The following is a 17739-nucleotide window of genomic DNA, read 5'->3' on the forward strand; positions in this document are numbered from 1 at the left end:
GGTGCTAAATTAATGTTTATTGAATGGGGAAAAGGGAGAGAAGGAAGAAGTGGGTGGGGAGAGGATACTGAACTGGGAATCAGAAGAGGTACAGCTTCCCATTTGCCATCACTAACACCGTGACTTTGAGTAAGTTCCTTTCTCAGTCTCAATGTGCTCCTTTTTAATAAAGGCATGAGATACTGTCTCAGGTCCCTTCTTCAAGATCCCCTCCCGCAGAGAGTTGAGCTCCTGCTTCTGATTATTTCTGCAGTGTTCCCTCATATCCTGCAGGTGGTGCTGCTGAGTTAAGAAGGAAATCTGTTTTTCTGCAGCCTGGTTTCCAGCTGCCCAGTTTCTGTATTAACAGCAGACTGGGAATTAGGGAAATCACTTACTTGTTGGCTGAAAATGCCTGAAGCAGTAAGCGAGTCATTCCATTTCCTTTCTTGCACTTGGCCTCTCCCGGTGCCATGAAAGCAGCATGGGTGTGGGGAGGCAGCTGGTGCTGGATTCCAAGTCCCGTTGCACTACCTCCGGCCAGGGACCTTGGGCAAACGCATTTGCCTTCTCGGAGCCCCTTTTGTAGTCTGCAAAATGAGGATAAGAATACCATTACCCCTGGAACGTTGGGGGAAATTAATTAAATAGTGTTTGTCAAGTAAAGAGCACTGTGTCTAGCACATAGTAGGTATTCAAAAAAATGCTAGTTCCTTTTCCTTGCCCACTTTTCATTCCCTAGGGACCATGGTCAGTGCTGGAGAAGAAATGAACAGGGTGCAGTGATAGAGCGATGAGGAGTCAGCTTTCCGAAAGGGCTGCCAGAGGAGAGGACACGCCATCTGAGACAGGAAGGATGAGGGAAAAGGTGTCCCAGGCAAAAGAACCAGCAGGTGCAAAGGCACTGCCCATCTCATCCAGCTTCCCCTCCCCTGTCCCTTACACCCTGAGCCTCAGTCCAGCGGCTCTGTCCTCAGAGACCCGAGGCACACTCTAGGACAGCAATCATCTGCCCGGTTGTATGTTTTATGGACCCGGTCATGTCTCTTTGAGGACCAAGAGTGGATTCCATTCATCTCTGTCTCCCCAGAGCCTGGAACAACAAATGCTTTGATGAACAAATGAACCAATGGAAGGGCCGCATTGGTCTTCATTCCAAGTCTCTCACTGGCTATGTTTGTGTATATGCACCCTGACCTTTAGCTGCCACCCATCTTTGCATATTTTGCACTTGGTACATGGTGGGCGCCCAATAAATGCTTACTTTGTTGAACTTGGATTGCATTTTTATTTAGTGAGCACCTACTGTGTGCCAGGCACTATAGTGAGCACTGGAGACGGGAAGATGCATGGAGGGTCCTTCTAGAAGAATAAAAGTACAGGGGCACGTACTCAGTCCACATCTCACAACTATGTGCTCTTCCACGAACACCTCATGAAGCTCTGCAAGGTAGGTGCTATGATTGCACCATTTCACAGATGGGGAAACTAAGGCCCTGGCAGGGAGACTTGCACAGGGTGGCAGAGCCAGCCGGAAAGCCAGGTGTCTGAAGCTAAACCCCATGCCAGTCAGCACTTTGTTGGGTATATATTATTTAGACATGTGTTCAGTTTGAGAGAACCAAGGAACGGGGATGACAATTGGGCAAGAGTTCCCAGAGGTCAGTAGGCGTGAACTGGACCTTGAAGGATGGGAGGAGTTTTCCAGATAGGATCACAGTGGCGGTGGGGAAGGGCAGAAGAGAGGGAGAAAGAATGTTCTAGACAGAGGGAAGAGATATAGCAGCCTGAAGAAAAGATGGCAATGAGGGAGTGACCCGGAGCTGGTTTGGGAAACACAGGCTGCTCCTCTTCTCTGGAAAGTCAAGAGCTGGGTCTAGAGCAGGCCAGCTGGAAAAAAGATACGCAGGACTGGAGACGCTAGAAAAACATTTTCTAGACATAGTTTAACAAATAGGAACTGTCAGCGTTTTTTAGTAGCTGATCTGTGTGACTTGCCTGCCTTTAGCCAGGGCAGTCAACGTACAAAGGCCCCAAACACTTATGCACCATTCACTAAACACCTGCTGTGTGCCGAGCACCAAACACTGAACCCCCAGTCTGCACCGCTGTTCTCGAACTAGGAGACGCAGTGGAACAACTGAGTTTCAAACCTCTCTGGGCTTGAATCTCTAGTCCAGGACGCATATGTCACCTTGCACAAGTTATTCCTCTATGCTCAGTTTCCTCATCTGTTCAATGAGACTACCGATCACAGCTCTCATGTAAGACCATCATCGTAAATGAGTTAATAATGCCTGTAAAGGGCCGAGGACATAGCCCGGCAAAGAGTAAGCACTGAGTACATGTTGGTCACTACACACGTGTGCTGCTACTGAGTATACACTCTGTATGTGACACCTACGAAGTGCCAGGCATGGGGCTAGAAGCAGGTTTCATGATGAGTAAGACCAAGCCCCAGCACTCCAGTGGGTCAGAGTCTAGAAAGAGTGAGGCTTACAAAAGAAGTGATTACAGCAGAGGGAACTAAATACTACATTAATAATAATGAAGAAGGGAGAGTGTCCGTGGTGGAATTTGTGGGTGCCCGGTACCATGAAAAGCCAGCATCAACTCTATCTAACCCCCAGAGCTTCAGGGAGACCCCCTAGGTTGTAGGGTCTCCTTAAGGAACCAAGGTCCCTCAGCAAGGGATGAAGCTGGAGTCTTGATTCAAACCAGAGGTTGCACTTGTAACACAGTGTGCAGAGCTCTGCTGGCAGGTGTGAGGAGGAAAACGCTTGTCCGCCAGGGGGTGAGTGGGGAGGCCATGCGGAGGATGCCATATTTAAAGGATCTGTGATTTAAAGGATGCTGAGAAAGAGAAGAGTTTCCGGGAGCCCGTGACGCAAGTTCTAGCGGTGGGAATAGTGCTGTCATTTGTAGAAGCAGAGGGCAAGAGTGGGAGGTCTGGCCCAAAAGAGACCTTGAACGCCGAGTACAGCATTCAGCTGTGATCCTGGAAAAGCAGGAATCACTGAAGTTTCTATCAGGGGGATGCTGAGCTGAAGGAAGCAGCCTCCCCCCACTGTTCTGTACCCCCCACCCCCAGCCCCCAGGAATCTGGGCCAAGGCAGGATCCGCAGGCTTCTAATTAACGCACCCCATCAAGGAGCCTGTCCAGCCTCCATATGGTGCGTAAATAATTTACAGTGACGGAGCGTGTTTATGTGGGATGGCAGCCAGCCGCCTCGCTCCTTCAGCCTCAGTGCTTCCTCTCGCTAGGCTGGCCAGCAAGGACCCACGGGGAGGAGTCCGGAGGCCTGGGAGCACCCAAAGACTCCCTCCAGCAAGGCCCGTCCCTGGGGAGGCAGAGCTTTCACAGTCCAAGAAGGCTGCAGAGCCCCCCGGCCCTGGTTCCCAGAGAAATGACATCCAAGTCCAATGCCGTGAAGGCCTGATGAGGCCTTGTGTGTTCTCAGCACATTTCTCAGAAGCAGGCCAGAAAGGTCTGATATGGCCAAGGGGCCAGGGCTGAGGGCAGGACCCAGACGTGAGAGGCAGGGTGGCAGAGGCATGGTGCACAGGGCTGCCGTAGGGTGCAGGGGTCCCTGCCCAGCTTGGTCACCAGCGGCTTCAGCAAGGGCAGTCACTGCGCCCTATTTCCCTCCCTGCCCACGGAGCAGGTCCCAGAGCACCCCAAAGCCTAGGTACCATCTCTCCCTCCATGGCAAAAATTAAATCAGTCTACCAAACACAGTCATCACAAATGTGATTGAGATTCATAAGAAAAAGACTTTTGTCTCCGTCCCTGTTCCAGGCACAGATCTCCTAAAACCCTTGGAATTTCCTAAGTGAGAGGGTGATCGAGGTGTCTTTTGTTATGTTAAATGAGGTAACTTTTGGAAAGCCCCTAAGTCACACCTAAGGCTGGGGGCTGGTTGCCAGGGTTGGAAACTTCAGCTCCACCCTCTGACCTCCCGAGAAGAGACCCGGCCTGAAGGTTGAGTTCTGTGGCCAATGGCCAATTATTGAATCAATCGTGCCTATATAACGAAGCCTCCATAAAACCGCCCCAAAAAAAGGGTGTAGGAGAGCTTCCAGATTGGTAAACCAGAACACTGGACACACTGCTGGCCCAAGAAACTCTATGGGGACAGAATTTCCTGCATTTGGGACCTCACCCAATGCGTCTCTTCATCTGGCTCTTAATTCATATCCTTTAATATCCTTTGTAATAAACCAGCAATCCAGTGAATAACCCAGTTTCCTGAGTCACGTGAGCTGCCCTGGCAAATTTATAGAACTCGAGGAGGGGATTATGGGAACTTCTGATTTATAACCAGTCGGTCAGAGCACAGGGACAGCCTGGACTTGCAACGGGCGTCTGAACTGGGGACAGTCTTGTGGGACTGAACCCTCAGTCTGTGGAGTCTGACACGACCTCAGAGAGCAGCAGATAGTGTCAGAATTTAGACTCTAGGACACCCTGGTGTCTCAGAGAATTGCTTGATGGTGTCAGAAAAAACATCTAAGTTGGTGTCAGAATCATAGTGATGAAAGCAAAATAATCTCCAGTATAAAATTTTCCTATAGTCCGTACCGAAGTCACATCCAGGGATGCTGCGACACCAATTTCATTAGATGCACATCGGTGTCTAAACCAAGTTGGTGAGAGGTTGCGAATTCAAGTGCGTATGGAAGCTCCTTCAGGAGGAATAGAAAAACGCCTTTTGCTCAAATCTCGGCAGAAGAGGCAATGGTTAAATTGGATGAGGATGGCCAGCAGATGGGATTGGTAAGAGAGCTTCCAGAGTTTACCTGTCTAGGCTTGGATTTTACTAAACTCTTGCTGCAACTCTGAATTATCTTGTTAAATATAATAACTTGTAATATTGAGCAACAGAAATACTTGGCAGGGGCTTTACTGTTGCTCAGAAGCAAGCAAGTGCGCAAGCGTGTGGGCACGCGCGCACACACACACACACACACACACACACCAGTTCTCATTATTCATGGTAATTATGTTCTATAAAGTTGCCACGAACACTGAATTAGTGAATGCCGCATCGTTGCTCCCAGAGGAAATGAAAGGTTAGGGTCTGGGAGCCTCCGGCCACAACACTTTCATCAACCCATCCGGACATAAACCTTGTTGTGTGTGTTTCTGTTTAAAGGCACCTTATTCAATACATGCTGTTGATTCATCAGCACCGAACTCACGGCCAACAGCACTGTATCTCATGATCTGAGAGCAGCTTATCTCACACACCTGCTTTCTCCAGAAGGCACATCACAGCCTCTGTGCCCCCGAACACGGACAGCGCTCAGGCACCGGCTTGGGAGCCATTCTAAACGGCGAAATCACAGGCGGAGAGGGAGGGGAAGGCACCAAGATGCTCAAAACATGGTACTGACAGGCTACAAAAAGGACCCTGGTTTCCAGGACAAGAGCTGAAAGACAAAGTCAGAGCATCCTCCCACAGTTTTGTCACGGCTCCGCACATGTCCTTGAATGGCTGAAAGGGCCACGAGTATTGATTTGAGGGTTACAAGCAAATATTAGCCAGTAGGCAAATGTACAAATACCGAATCCACAAATAATGAGGTTCCACTCAGTGCACGTGTGTATATATTCCACGTGCATATAATATTGTGTGTAATATATATATTACATGTATATATCGTACTTCACTGTGGTCCCCAGGAGCACCAGCCGCCGGAGCTCCCTCCCTGCTTCGCCAGGGCCCTCCAGGGGGATGGCCGAGCTACAGCTATGCTTGGCAGCTCTGGGATAGCAGAGCAGGAATGTCACTCTGAGCAGCACTAACGCCACACCTCGTGCAGTGAGCACGGAGCCAAAGCTTTCTCTGTGGACTCTTGAAAGCAGCGTATGCTGCCCTCTGCCCAGAAGTCATGCCCTCACATGACCTCTTGGTTAGTGACAATTTAGGCCCAAAGTTGCACCCAGCCCCGTTGTCCTTGAAGCCCTACCCGACTTCCACGCAGGCAGCCGCCTGTGTATCCTGCGTGGTAATGAAATTCCCTGTATTGCCTGTTTCCTCACCGAGACTGCTAGACCCAGCAGGCAGGAACCCTGCCCTGTGCATCTTTATACCCCTAGCACCTGGCACAGCTCTCCAGGACCAGCAGCTGTGGAGTTCCTTGAATCGTGGATGCCAGAAACGGCAGGGTCATTCACGATCAGCCAGCCCCAGGACACTCAAAGTGTGTGTGTGGGGGGGGGGGGGGGTGGTGTGTCTGTGACCAAGTGGCAGCAGCAGCCTCACCTGGGAGCTTGTTAGAAATGCAGATTCCCGGGGCACCTGGGTGGCACAGCGGTTAAGCGTCTGCCTTCGGCTCAGGGCGTGATCCCGGCGTTACGGGATCGAGCCCCACATCAGGCTCTTCCGCTATGAGCCTGCTTCCTTCTCTCCCACTCCCCCTGCTTGTGTTCCCTCTCTCGCTGGCTGTCTCTATCTCTGTCGAATAAATAAATAAAATCTTAAAAAAAAAAAAAAGAAATGCAGCTTCCCTGGCTCCTCCCCAGACCTTGTCAAAAATGGAATTTCTGGGATGGGGCCCAGCAAGCTGTATCGTAACAAGTATTCTGGAATATTCTTATGCCTAGTAAATTTTGGAAGCTCTGAATCTGTTCTGCTCCCCCATCCCCGTGGAGACTTGGTGAAGGAATCTATTTCCCCAAAGTCACACATTTCGTTAAAGGCATCTCACGGGGAGGAAGCCAACAGGTGCCTCGCTGAAGGCAGCCCTTCACAGGGCTTCCCCTCAAGACAAGCACGGCTCTCATGTTGGTTCTCATTCACAGGGCTTCCCTTCTCTGCTCTTCTCTTATTCCCTCTTCCTCCTCCTCCTCCTTTTTCTCTTTCTGTCTCTCTCCCTCTCTCCCTTTGTCCCTCCCCACTTCCCTGACCCTCCCTTCTCTCTCTCATGGTGGGGGGGGGGGAATAGCTTATTCTCTCTGGGCACCTGTTCACCTTGCATGTCACACAGAACTAACCCTGTGTCCCCTGGCCAGCTCCGGTCAATCCAAAGAACACGTTCCTTGCAAGGGGAAGTTTTCATGATGGTTGGAGAAAGGGACAGGGAAATTCAAGCAGTCCACTCCAAGCGCTGGAGTTTTATCTCGAAACTCTTCATCCAGTTGTAATCCTTGCTCCCCCCCCCGCCCCCGCCGTTCCCCTCTTTCCCCCCTTCCCGTCCCCAGTCCCCCCACCCCCAACCTTGCCACCCATTCCTTCAGCTGTGACAACAGGGTTTGTTTTTCTCTCCAGTGGGCTCTGGGTTATACATACAGGCAACTAGGTGAACGTTCTGGGAGGCCCGTTAGGGTTTCTCAGAATGAGTCATTTTTTCAAAAATAACAAAACCTCTCGACATCACTTGATTTCAGCATTCTCGCCAGGCTCTTGTAACCTCTTTTGCAATTGCATTCCAAGCACGCCTGACTTCTTTCTCAGGCCTGATGGCAAGCCCCCCCCCCCCCCCCCCGCAGGACTTTGCTGAGAGACAAAGAACCCAAGCTCGAGATCCACAGGTCCTGCTCCAGAGCACATTGAGGTTGCAGATGATGGGAGGAAACTGTCCCAAGGCTCTGGAGGGCAGCGGGTGAGGCGCCCTGAGCTCAGAGAGGCTGCCCCAGCTTCTGACCTGCAGTGACTCGCTGGGGTTGGACAAACCACCCTGCTACAGTGCCTTCGCCATCCTGATTAGAACTGGCTAAGAATCCCAAGAGAGGTACCTGCCATTTTTTTTCACACGTCACAGCTGTACAAAGCCCACTTCACCTCCAACGCCTCGTGCAGAGATGAGAACAACTGAAGCTCCCGGAAGCTTGGAGAAATTGAATGTCTTGCCCCAGTTCTTACCGTGATGATGGTCTCTGCTTCTGGGGCCAGGCACTGTAGCAGTGGTACCTTGAGGGTAGACCTTTTATTCATCAGTGCCAACAGGAAGGGTATTATTCTGGCCATTTTCTAGATGGAGAAACTGAGGCTCAGAGGGGTTAACTAACTTGCTCAAGATCACACAGTGAAGGTCAGCACTGGAACTGAATGCAAGTGGGCTTGGTGTCAGTGCTTATGTCTTCTAATGCATCCTAGACAAAGACTGCTCTCAAAGCACTGGGCACCTTTCTCTGCTGGTACTTAACACGATGGATTTTTTTTTTTTTCTTTTTCTCTTTTCAGAGATAGAGAGAGAGCACATGCGAGCGGAAATGGGGGAGGAGGGGCAGAGAGAGAGATAATAACAAACAGGCTCCCCTCGCAAGACAGGGCCCGACACAGGGCTCGATCTCACGACCCTGAGACCATGACCTGAGTCAAAATCAAAAGTCGGACGCTTCACCGATGGAGCCAGCCAGGCGCCCCTTAGCATCATGGATTTTAATGGACAGTTGAAGTATCTTTGTCCTGTGAGCTCTTTAAAGCAAGGAGCGTGGTTTGCTCATTTCTGCAGCCTAGCACACGGCTCCCAGGGTGATATACACATGCAACCACTGCTGGATAAAGGCAGGGGTGAACTCCACCTCTGGCCCTCAGACTGCAAACCTGGACGTGTCCCCTCTATCCACACCACCACTCCCATTCCAGAGCCATCAGAGCTTGTGGTCCCCGAGGAACCTCGGATCTAAACTTGACTGCTTTATTCCCAGCATGGTGAAGGCACCTCACCCATCTCGGTTCCAGCTTTCTCATTTGCACAAAACAGGCTGCCGGGCAGGAGATAACCCGAGGGGCCCCCGGGCTCTCACAGATGAAGGCTCTGAACATATGTTGAGTTTTCTCAAGAAGACAGGGTCAAGCACATTGGTTGGTTGAATAATATTTTTTTGCAAAAAAAAAAATAATTAATTAATTAATTAATTAATAAAGGTGGAGCCAAACTCCAAAGAGTTTGTAACTTTGGCCCAATGGTGTTCTTCCCATTTACTTTTGTCTCTGTTAGATCCTTGCACAAAGGAGAAGTGGAAACTCAGAAGTCTTAATGCTCTGTGACTAAAATCCTGTGTGAATGAGATATATCACGCCCACCCAGTATCACTATTGGTTTTTGCTTCCGCTTTGAGACTCATGCTAGATGTCACTTTCCTACTGCCCCCACCCCCTTCCTGTCACCTCCATGCCCAGGCTGAGCCGGGCTGGATGACCGTCGGGGCACATGTGACATTTGCAGTGAAACTGCCTGCTCGTGTACCCGTCAGCCAGGAGACGGTGCACCCACGTTTGTGTGTCTGTTCACGGCTCCCCTCTGTGCCCGACGGCTCTTCGCATCTCCAACACTTAACCAGATGCAGCCCAGAGCTGTCCCTCGAGAAACGTTTGATGATCGCACACCGTCACCCATTCCGTACTCCTGCAGTGTTCTTGGCTCTTCTCAGGGCACATCCATGTGCTTCCACCACATGGTAACCTTAGAACTCGGCGGTATTTCTCTCCTTATGCCCATTTTTAAGATGAGGATGCTAAGAGTCACGGTGCAGACTGACCTACCGACCACCGCACAGCCAGGAAGGGGGAGAGCCCACACTCAAATCACAAAATCACAGACAGTGCGGTTTGGGGAAGACCTGGAAGGCCACCTAAAACAGAATTCTTGGGGCGCCTGAGTGGCTCAGTCGGTTAAGCATCTGCCTTCGGCTCAGGTCATAATCCCAGGGTCCTGGGATCGAGCCCCACATCAGACTCCCTGCTCAGTGGGGAGCCGGCTTCTCCCTCTCCCACTCCCCCTGCTTGTACGTACTCTCTTTCTCTCAAATAAATAAATAAAATCTTAAAAAAAAAAAAAAAACCACACACAGAATTCTTTAACTTGTTTTTAGCCAGGGAATCTTTGGTTTTGTTTTTTTCTTCTTTCCCTAATGAAATCTTATTCAAAATCATAATATGAATAGGACCTGCTCTTGATGAAGGAAAAACAGAAAAATTGAATACCCCTCAGCCCAGCTACTCGGCCTAGCCTCAAGAGGGAAAGGAGAGGGGTTATGAGCACCATTGGAGAACCATGGGTCCAAATAAACATTCTAGAATGGCTAGGTCTATGTTCAAATCCCATGTTCTTTCAACCATAGCACCCCACCTCCCTGAGGTTACCTCCCTCATTCAAAAGCTCCCTCTCGGTCATTTCTGTGTCAAGCACTCTGCTAAATGCTGTCAAGGATGCCAAATATGTTGGGCCGAGGGTCCACGGACCCATGTTGGTCCCCAGTCCTACCGTTTTCTGGCTGAGAACCTTGGGGAAGTCACTCAGTCCATCCCTGAGCCTCGGCTGCTTCATCCGCAAAATGGCCCCAAGGCTCACATTGAATCAGAGTCAATTGCCTACAAACGTCAACACTCTTCAGGGCTCGAGGCCCGCACATGCTCTCAAAGCACTGATGGCCTCTGCTCTCCCAGGGCTCTCCACGGTCCAATGTGGAAACCACTAGAAGGGCCAGAGATCACTTTTATGAGGATGTCCCCTTTTTACCTTAATAACTGTGCCTTTAAACTTACAGCAGCTTGCCCTGTCTCACAACGGGGTTGGGTTTACATGCACGACCCCGTTTCTGCTAAAGATCTCGATTTAAGGATGAAAAGGGGGTTGACTTCATCTCAAAAAGCCAGGTGGCAGATGGGAAACAGAGGCAGCCAACACAGTGCGGGAGCCTCTGAGCATCCGCAGCTCAGGAGCCTGACAAGCAGAGAGCCAAGGAGAGTCCCAGCGAGGAGGCAGAGCACACTTAAAGGGGAGGGCAGGGAGGAGCCACCCTCTCTAGGCACCTTGTGCTCTCCCCATCTCTGGTCGCTGTCTTTCTGGAGGTGATGACAGGTGCCTCAGCAGCACCAAGTATTCTACCTGGTAGCCCTGTATGTGTTGGAAGCCTCCCAGATTCCCTGCAAGCCTCAAAGAGTAAAAAGAGACAACGATGTCACAGGCAGAAGCCTCCAGGAGTGGCTTTTCCTCTCCTGCATCCCGTATCTTTGGCCTGATCTGATAACAGCCCCTGCAGAAGCCCTTGTTGTCAGAGCTGTCTTTTCTCTTTAACAGTAATAATAGTCCTCTAACAGGTGCATTGTGCAGCCGTGACTTTTGCTACATTGTTTTACTGCCTTTTAAATCTCGTGTCTTGGGGAAGAAGAAGGCCGGGCAGGGGCCATTAGCCCCCAGTTGCTGGGGGTCCCAGAGCGCGCAGGAAGAAGCACCTGGACTGGCACCTAGGGTTTTCACTCTGACTCCAGTTCTCCTTCTTTTTTTTTTTTTTAAAGATTTTATTTATTTATTTGACAGAGACAGAGACAGCCAGCGAGAGAGGGAACACAGCAGTGGGAGTGGGAGAGGAAGAAGCAGGCTCATAGCGGAAGAGCCTGATGTGGGGCTCGATCCCATAACGCCGGGATCACTCCCTGAGCCGAAGGCAGGCGCTTAACCGCTGTGCCACCCAGGCGCCCCTCCAGTTCTCCTTCTAAATGCCTTTCCTTCTAGAAACATCGAACAACCTGAGCCCTTTAAGGCAGGGCAGGGCTTGCAATGCCCCTTGCCTTGCAGACTCCTCTGGTCAGCCAAAGGGCTCTGGCAGACTTGAGGCCTCACTGCATGACGGCATTGCCCCGGGGCATCAGAACAGCCGGGCTCATCCAGCGGCACCCTTGTGAACTCGTGGACGGACACTCTGGGCCTCGCCAGCACACCCAGGTCTCTTGTCTTCCCTCTGTGGTTGGGTCAAGGGAGGCAGGTTCCCCTGGGGCATCCACTGCCTTTCCCTTTCTCTCAGTCCCAGAGCCCTGAGACTGAGGCCAAGTTCCGAGGTCTTGGGGCCAGAGTGGAAGGCACCTGACGTGAAGCAGATCAGGGTTCAGTGTTAATTGAGGAGCTCCTGCAACATGTGCATACCCTACACGCTTTCCTTCACATCACCGTGTCGGAGTGAGCTGGGTGGTGTATTTGGGACAAGCTCTCCAGCTAACTCCTACTGGCTTCACCACAGAACCCGGAGCCAAAGAAGGTGCTTCATTTTCCGATGAGGGAGGCAGAGTCCCAGAGAGGAGAAATGCTGGGCAGGAGTGTCAGCGTGTGTTTCAAAGGAAATTGGGGCTCTATGACTCTGGCCCAGGACCAGGGACTCTTCACTCTGAGCCTCAGTTCCCACCCTAGGACAATGTCATTTTTTTTTTAAAAAGATTTTATTTATTTGTCAGAGAGAGCGAGAAAGAGTGAGGGCACAAGCAGGAGGAGCAGCAGGCAGAGGGAGATGGAGAGGGAGAGGCAGACTCCACGCTGATGCAGGACTTGATCCCAGGACCCCGGAATCATGACCTGAGCCGAAGGCAGATGCTTCATCGACCGAGCCACCCAGGGGTCCCAACAATGTCACTTTTAAGTCCCTTCTAGCTGACAATCTGCTCTACAAGGTGTAAGTCCAGCCTTGGTCCCCTAGAGCCCAGCAGAGTCTCACATGGAGGAGGCAGAGCCCCCTAAAGAACAATTCTTCAGAGTCCTTCTTCAATGGAACAGAGACCAAGCTTTCACAGTCCCACCCCAAAGCCTTGAGATTCCTCATTCTCAAAACAGGCATAGAAGACAGAGGAAGAAAAAGGACGATGAGGGAAGGCAGGACAAGGGCAAGTGTGGTACCTCTCAGTGCTCATTCCTGTACTCCTTCCTGCTGATTTCCATCCCAGGGGTCGGAAGAAGCTGACTCTACCTCCCGCTCCAGGAGGGGGACCTTGGCTAAGCCCACACTGAGGTCCATTTCCTGCAAACAGTGATTGGTCCAAGAGTAGGCGCTGGCCTGATGACAGTGAATTTTAGGATATTTGCTGAAAACATAGGAGAAAAATCATTTTCTGTCTTTTTCTGGATATAAATGAAGAAGTGCATAACTGAGGAAGTGCTAAGTGTGGATCACCTTGAACCAATTAAGAGAACCAGCTTTAAATGAAATTGACATCAGAGGAGGCCGAGTGAAGAAATAGAGAAAAACCAGGTCTTTGGAGGCATCTTTGAGCTGCTGGATCAAGCAGTGCCTGAAGCATACATTCTAGACTTTCTATTTACATGAGCCAACAAATTCTCTGCATTATATAGAGGTCAGCTTGAACTAGGTTTCACTACTTTCAACCAAAAGTAGTTTGGTTACTGATACCACCCCCCTCTAGTTCCAAAACGTGATATAGTGGTTTAGGTGTTCAGGGTAATAAAGCTCCTTCATAGGCCATGTCTCAGCTGTTATATTAGCCAGGCAAGTGTTATTTACCTCATTAAAGTCAGGTTGCCTCAGAAAGTGGTGAGCTTCCCATCTCTGGAAGCATTCAAGCAGAGGCATTTTGAGTGGAGAATAATAGCAGATACTATGTCTGGGCTAAGCACTCTACAGATGGGATCTCATTTACTTCTCACCACCACTCACCACCACGCACATGAGACACTCTGTGTATTATCCTCGTGTCCCAGGATCCTGTCTGCAGAGTGCTCGATTCATCTTCTGCTTCAACTCCACTCTCCTGTCAAGTGTCTTCTTTGGACAATCCCAGCAGCCTCCCAGCCAGTCTATCCCTCCAATCTATCCTGTACCTCTATCCATCATGCTTAGCCCAGCCCCAGAGGGACCTGTGCAAAATGCAAACTGGCAACGTTGTTGCCCGTGAACACCCTCAGTGGCTCCCCTCTGCCCCCAGAATAAGCTCTCAGCCTTCATGTAATATACTGAAGGGGCTCTGGTAAGTCCTGACATGGAAATTGTCCTGCCTACACCAGAGAGACTACTGCCTCTTCTTCCCCACCAGCTCTTGGGACCATGGGAAGGCACCCGACCAAAGGGCAGCCAATTGATGGCCGGAAAGGGGCCTACCAAGTGACTGTGGTGTTGTGGACGGAATGTTTGTATCCCCCCAGAATTCGATATTGAAATCCTCACCCCCACTGTGATGGCATCTGGAGGTGGGGCCTTGGCTCTCTTGCCCTCTCTGCCATGGGAGAAAAATGGCTATGAACCAGAAAGTCCTTCACCAGCCACAAATCTCCTGTTTCCCTGATCTTAGACTTCCCAGCCTCCAAACTGAGAAATGTATGCTTGCTGTTGAAGCCACATGGTCTGGGGTGTTTTTGTTACAGCAGCTCGAACTGACTAATACACTTTGTCAGTGGAGGTGAGGGTGAGCTTGTGGATCCATCAGATCCTCTGGGTTGGGGGCGGGGGGCGATCATGCTTCTCAAATACTCTGCGCTCTCCCCCTCCTCTCCCAACCTCCCTGGCAGTTAGGTGGGGCCAACTGGCTACTTCTCATCAATGGGTTGTGAAGATAAGTATCAAGAATATTAAGAACTAGTGGGCCTCCTCTATCCGTCTCTTCTCTTGCCATGAGAGACTTTGGAGGCCACACGTTCCAGGGGATACTTTGTGTCGTTGTGTAAAGCCATCAGGGTTTCAGGGTCTATCTGTTATCACAGCAGAGCGTAATCAATCCTAATGAACACTCAAGAGTTTTAACTAAAGATACACATAGAGACTTGAAGCCAAGAGGGTTTTGTGTTAATGTCAGAGCTCTAGGCTGGCAACCAATGAGTTTTGCTACTGTGCAGAAGATGAGATAATTCAGTTACAAAAAGAAGATTCGGTCCTGAACAATTTTAGGTTGTCCAAGTACCTTTCAGCCGGGACACCTGGGTAGCTCAGTTGGTTAAGTGTCTGCCTTTGGCTCAGGTCGTGATCCCAGAGTCCTGGGATCAAGTCCTGCATTGGACTCCCTGCTCAGTGGGGAGTCTGTTTCTCTCTCTGCCTCTCCCCCTGCTCCTGCTCTCTCTCACTCTCTCTTTCAAATAAACAAATAAAATCTAAAAAAAAAAAAAAAAATGTACCTTCCCACCTCCAGGAGTCCTGGCTCTCCCAAGGATCTTGTTCATCCTGTGATGCTGGTTATGGTATATGACTGGTTCCCTAAGAAGCTTGGCCCTAATTCTGGAAGCTCTTTTATTCCCACATGTATCTTCACAATTACTCTATTAGTTGAAGTTACCCGAACGCCTCTGCAACCCAAAGAGGCTGCCAACACACCAGACCTTTATGATCTGGCCCCTGCTGACTTTTCCAACCCTATCTCCTCCACTTGGTTCCCAAGTCCCCCAAGCCCCAGCCCCAAGCGCCAGCCACATTTGCTGAAGTCACCCAGCCCTCTCATGCCTCTAGGCTTCATAGTTCTTGCTTTAGCCAGGACCACTCTTCCTGCTGCCTCCTCTGCTTAATAAAAGGCCATTTGTCCTTCAAACCCCCATTCAAAACACTCCTTTCCTGAGGCTGCCACTGTTTCTCCAAGTTGTTCTGTTTTGTTTTATTTTTACCTCTAAGACAAGTACAGTAATAATTCTTACTTTACAAGGTGGCTGAGGGAGCCAAAGGAAATACTGCGTGAGAAAACCCCTTAGAAAAATGTAACAGAATGTGTCAACATAAATCTGTCCTGTGACTGTTCTCCCCTGCAGGAGCATGTTTCATTCTGGCTGGACTTGCGGTTTGCTGTGCGCCTTCCTCCCTCCCTTGCATCTATTACGATGGTTCTGGTTGCATAAAGAAATTCCGCCTACCTCAGGCACCCTCCCTATAAGAAAAAATGCAAAGGAAATAAATAGGTGGGGGTAGCAGTGAAGAGGTGTGTCTGGTTACAAGTAATGGAACCCCCCAACACAGCTGTCTGAAGCGTAAAGGATTCTGAGCAAGAAGCCAAAAGGGAAGTTGCTGCCTGAGGTCACTGAGCCGTGCTGATATCTATGCAGCACTTGTAATCTTTCCCTCATGCTTACAAGGTTTCTGCCACAGCCCCAGCCATCGTGTCCACATCCCAACAGGAAGGAGAAAGGGGAGAGACTGTCACCGGCAAATGGACACTTGCAGCTCATTGGCTAAGCCACATGGCCACCCCTAATTGCAAGGAAGTCTGGGCAAGTGAGCTTTGAGCCTTCCACTTCCTAGAATACAGAAAGTACAGCTGGAAGAGACTTGGGACGTGTGTTGAGTGAACCAACCTAGAGTACCTACCACAAGGAAGCCCTCAGAAAGAAAGAAAAGCTGAAGAGCCAGATGGCAGGAACTAGCAGGCAGTTACCTTCAGGGTGCTGCTAACCGAATCACTCAGCTCTTGCCACGTTTAGTTCTGGGGTCACGATGTACTTTCCCAGTGTCCAGTTTTCCAGTTTGAGACAAATGGCCACCCCTTGGCTGGGAGAGTACAGGAGACTTGACTGGAAAGACCCCAGTGTGGCATGCAAGGAGGGAACGGGAGACCCCAAAAAGGAAATGTTGGGGCTGAGCAGAAGAAAACCAGTCCTCTTCCATTTCCCCTATCAGGGCATGAGCTCCCCAGAGACACAGTCCTCTGACTCTTATCTGTGAATCTGCCACTCTACGCGGCCAAATGATACGCTCACCAAATCCAGCATGACTGGGGTGACTGCACTCTTCAGCCCATGCGCCAGCTTTTTCCTCCTCTCTGTTTTGGTTTGTGTCATTGTTATCCTCGTCCTCAGAGAGAGCATGGGTCTTGAAGCCGGACAGACCAGGGGTGGAATTCCAGCTCCCCGAACTCTCTCTCTCTGGCTCTGCTCAAGATACCTGACATGTCTATGCCTCAGTGTTCCTATCTTCAAAATAGGAAGACTTAAACAACGCAGTGCCTTAAAGCCCTCAGCACAGTGCCGGGCACAAAGTACACCCTCCAGCATCAGAGGCCCGTTAGCGTTTTATGTAGGAGTAAGAGTGCGATGAATAACCCCCTATATCCAATTCCCCAATAATTCCTGTTTGCATTCCTACAGATTGCAGGTTTGATATTTGAGGAGAGAGCAAAGTTCTAATCTTTCTAGTTCATCCTAAAAATAGTTAGCTCTTCTCTGTACATTCTGTCAGCTCAGCAATCCCCATCTAGGGAACTGGGAGATTGTGAAAGGCAATCTTTCTAAACAGGGGTCAAATGTTTTTCTTTACCCCAGAGTAACTCACAGAAGATGTACACGAAGAGAAAGAGCTGGCCCACGAGTGCGGGGGTCTTCCCACCCAGACTGGGGTCTGGAGCCTCAAGGATGTAAGGCAAATGGTATGTTATTCATCCTAGGAAAAGGGGTATTGTTCTTATGTATCTTCATTCAACTATTCAAGTTATCTGAAAGACATTTATTGAAAGCTACCAACTCAGAAACTAGTAAACACAGCAGAGACAGAAGTAATTAGGTGTGCCTGCCCCTGGAGATCTCATGATAAAGCTATTTGTTGAAATCTTCAAGCATCCAATAATAATAATACATAATAAATACTATTATTTTTATTGAGCATTTGTTAGGTGCCATCTACAGTTCCAAAGCTTTACATACATCATTTACTTTTCATCTTGACCTTAACCTCATGAGGTAATTACTTTATGCCCATTCTGCTGATGAAAACAGAGGGGTATATCAAGAGTGAAATAACTTATCTGGGTCCTTTAGAAACTATCTGGAAAGCTTTCCATTATTCCTCCCCACCCCCCAGTGGTGGGGGATATCTAACAGATGAGGGGTCAGCAGTTGTCATAGAAACAGCGAAAGAACATGAATCTAGTCCCACTTTGCTGCTGGCAAGCTAATAACACCCCCAGACAAGTTCCTCTCCATGACCAGGCTGCTCTCTCCCTGAGAAGTTCTTTCCCACCAACTTCTCTGTGTAGCTACAACTTATTCATCTTTCAAAGTCCAGCTCCACTGCCACCCCATCCAGAGAACTTTCCAGAATCCCCCACACACACCACCTAGCTA

At 49.8% G+C, this 17739-nt stretch overlaps 1 long non-coding RNA gene across 1 annotated transcript in view; it reads right to left on the bottom strand.

Moving 5' to 3' along the window:
- Positions 1-377: 377 nt before the first annotated feature.
- The window catches only part of LOC123797706 (uncharacterized), a 162077-nt gene continuing 144715 nt past the window's right edge, over positions 378-17739 (bottom strand). The window contains exon 4 of the long non-coding RNA XR_006781036.2: positions 378-569. This is a non-coding gene — a long non-coding RNA (uncharacterized LOC123797706). The remainder of the gene's footprint in view (positions 570-17739) is intronic.

Source organism: Ursus americanus, chromosome 9 (genome assembly GCF_024610735.1).
Source record: "Ursus americanus isolate L20-20 chromosome 9, mUrsAme1.1.p, whole genome shotgun sequence".
Lineage (NCBI taxonomy): Eukaryota > Metazoa > Chordata > Mammalia > Carnivora > Ursidae > Ursus > Ursus americanus.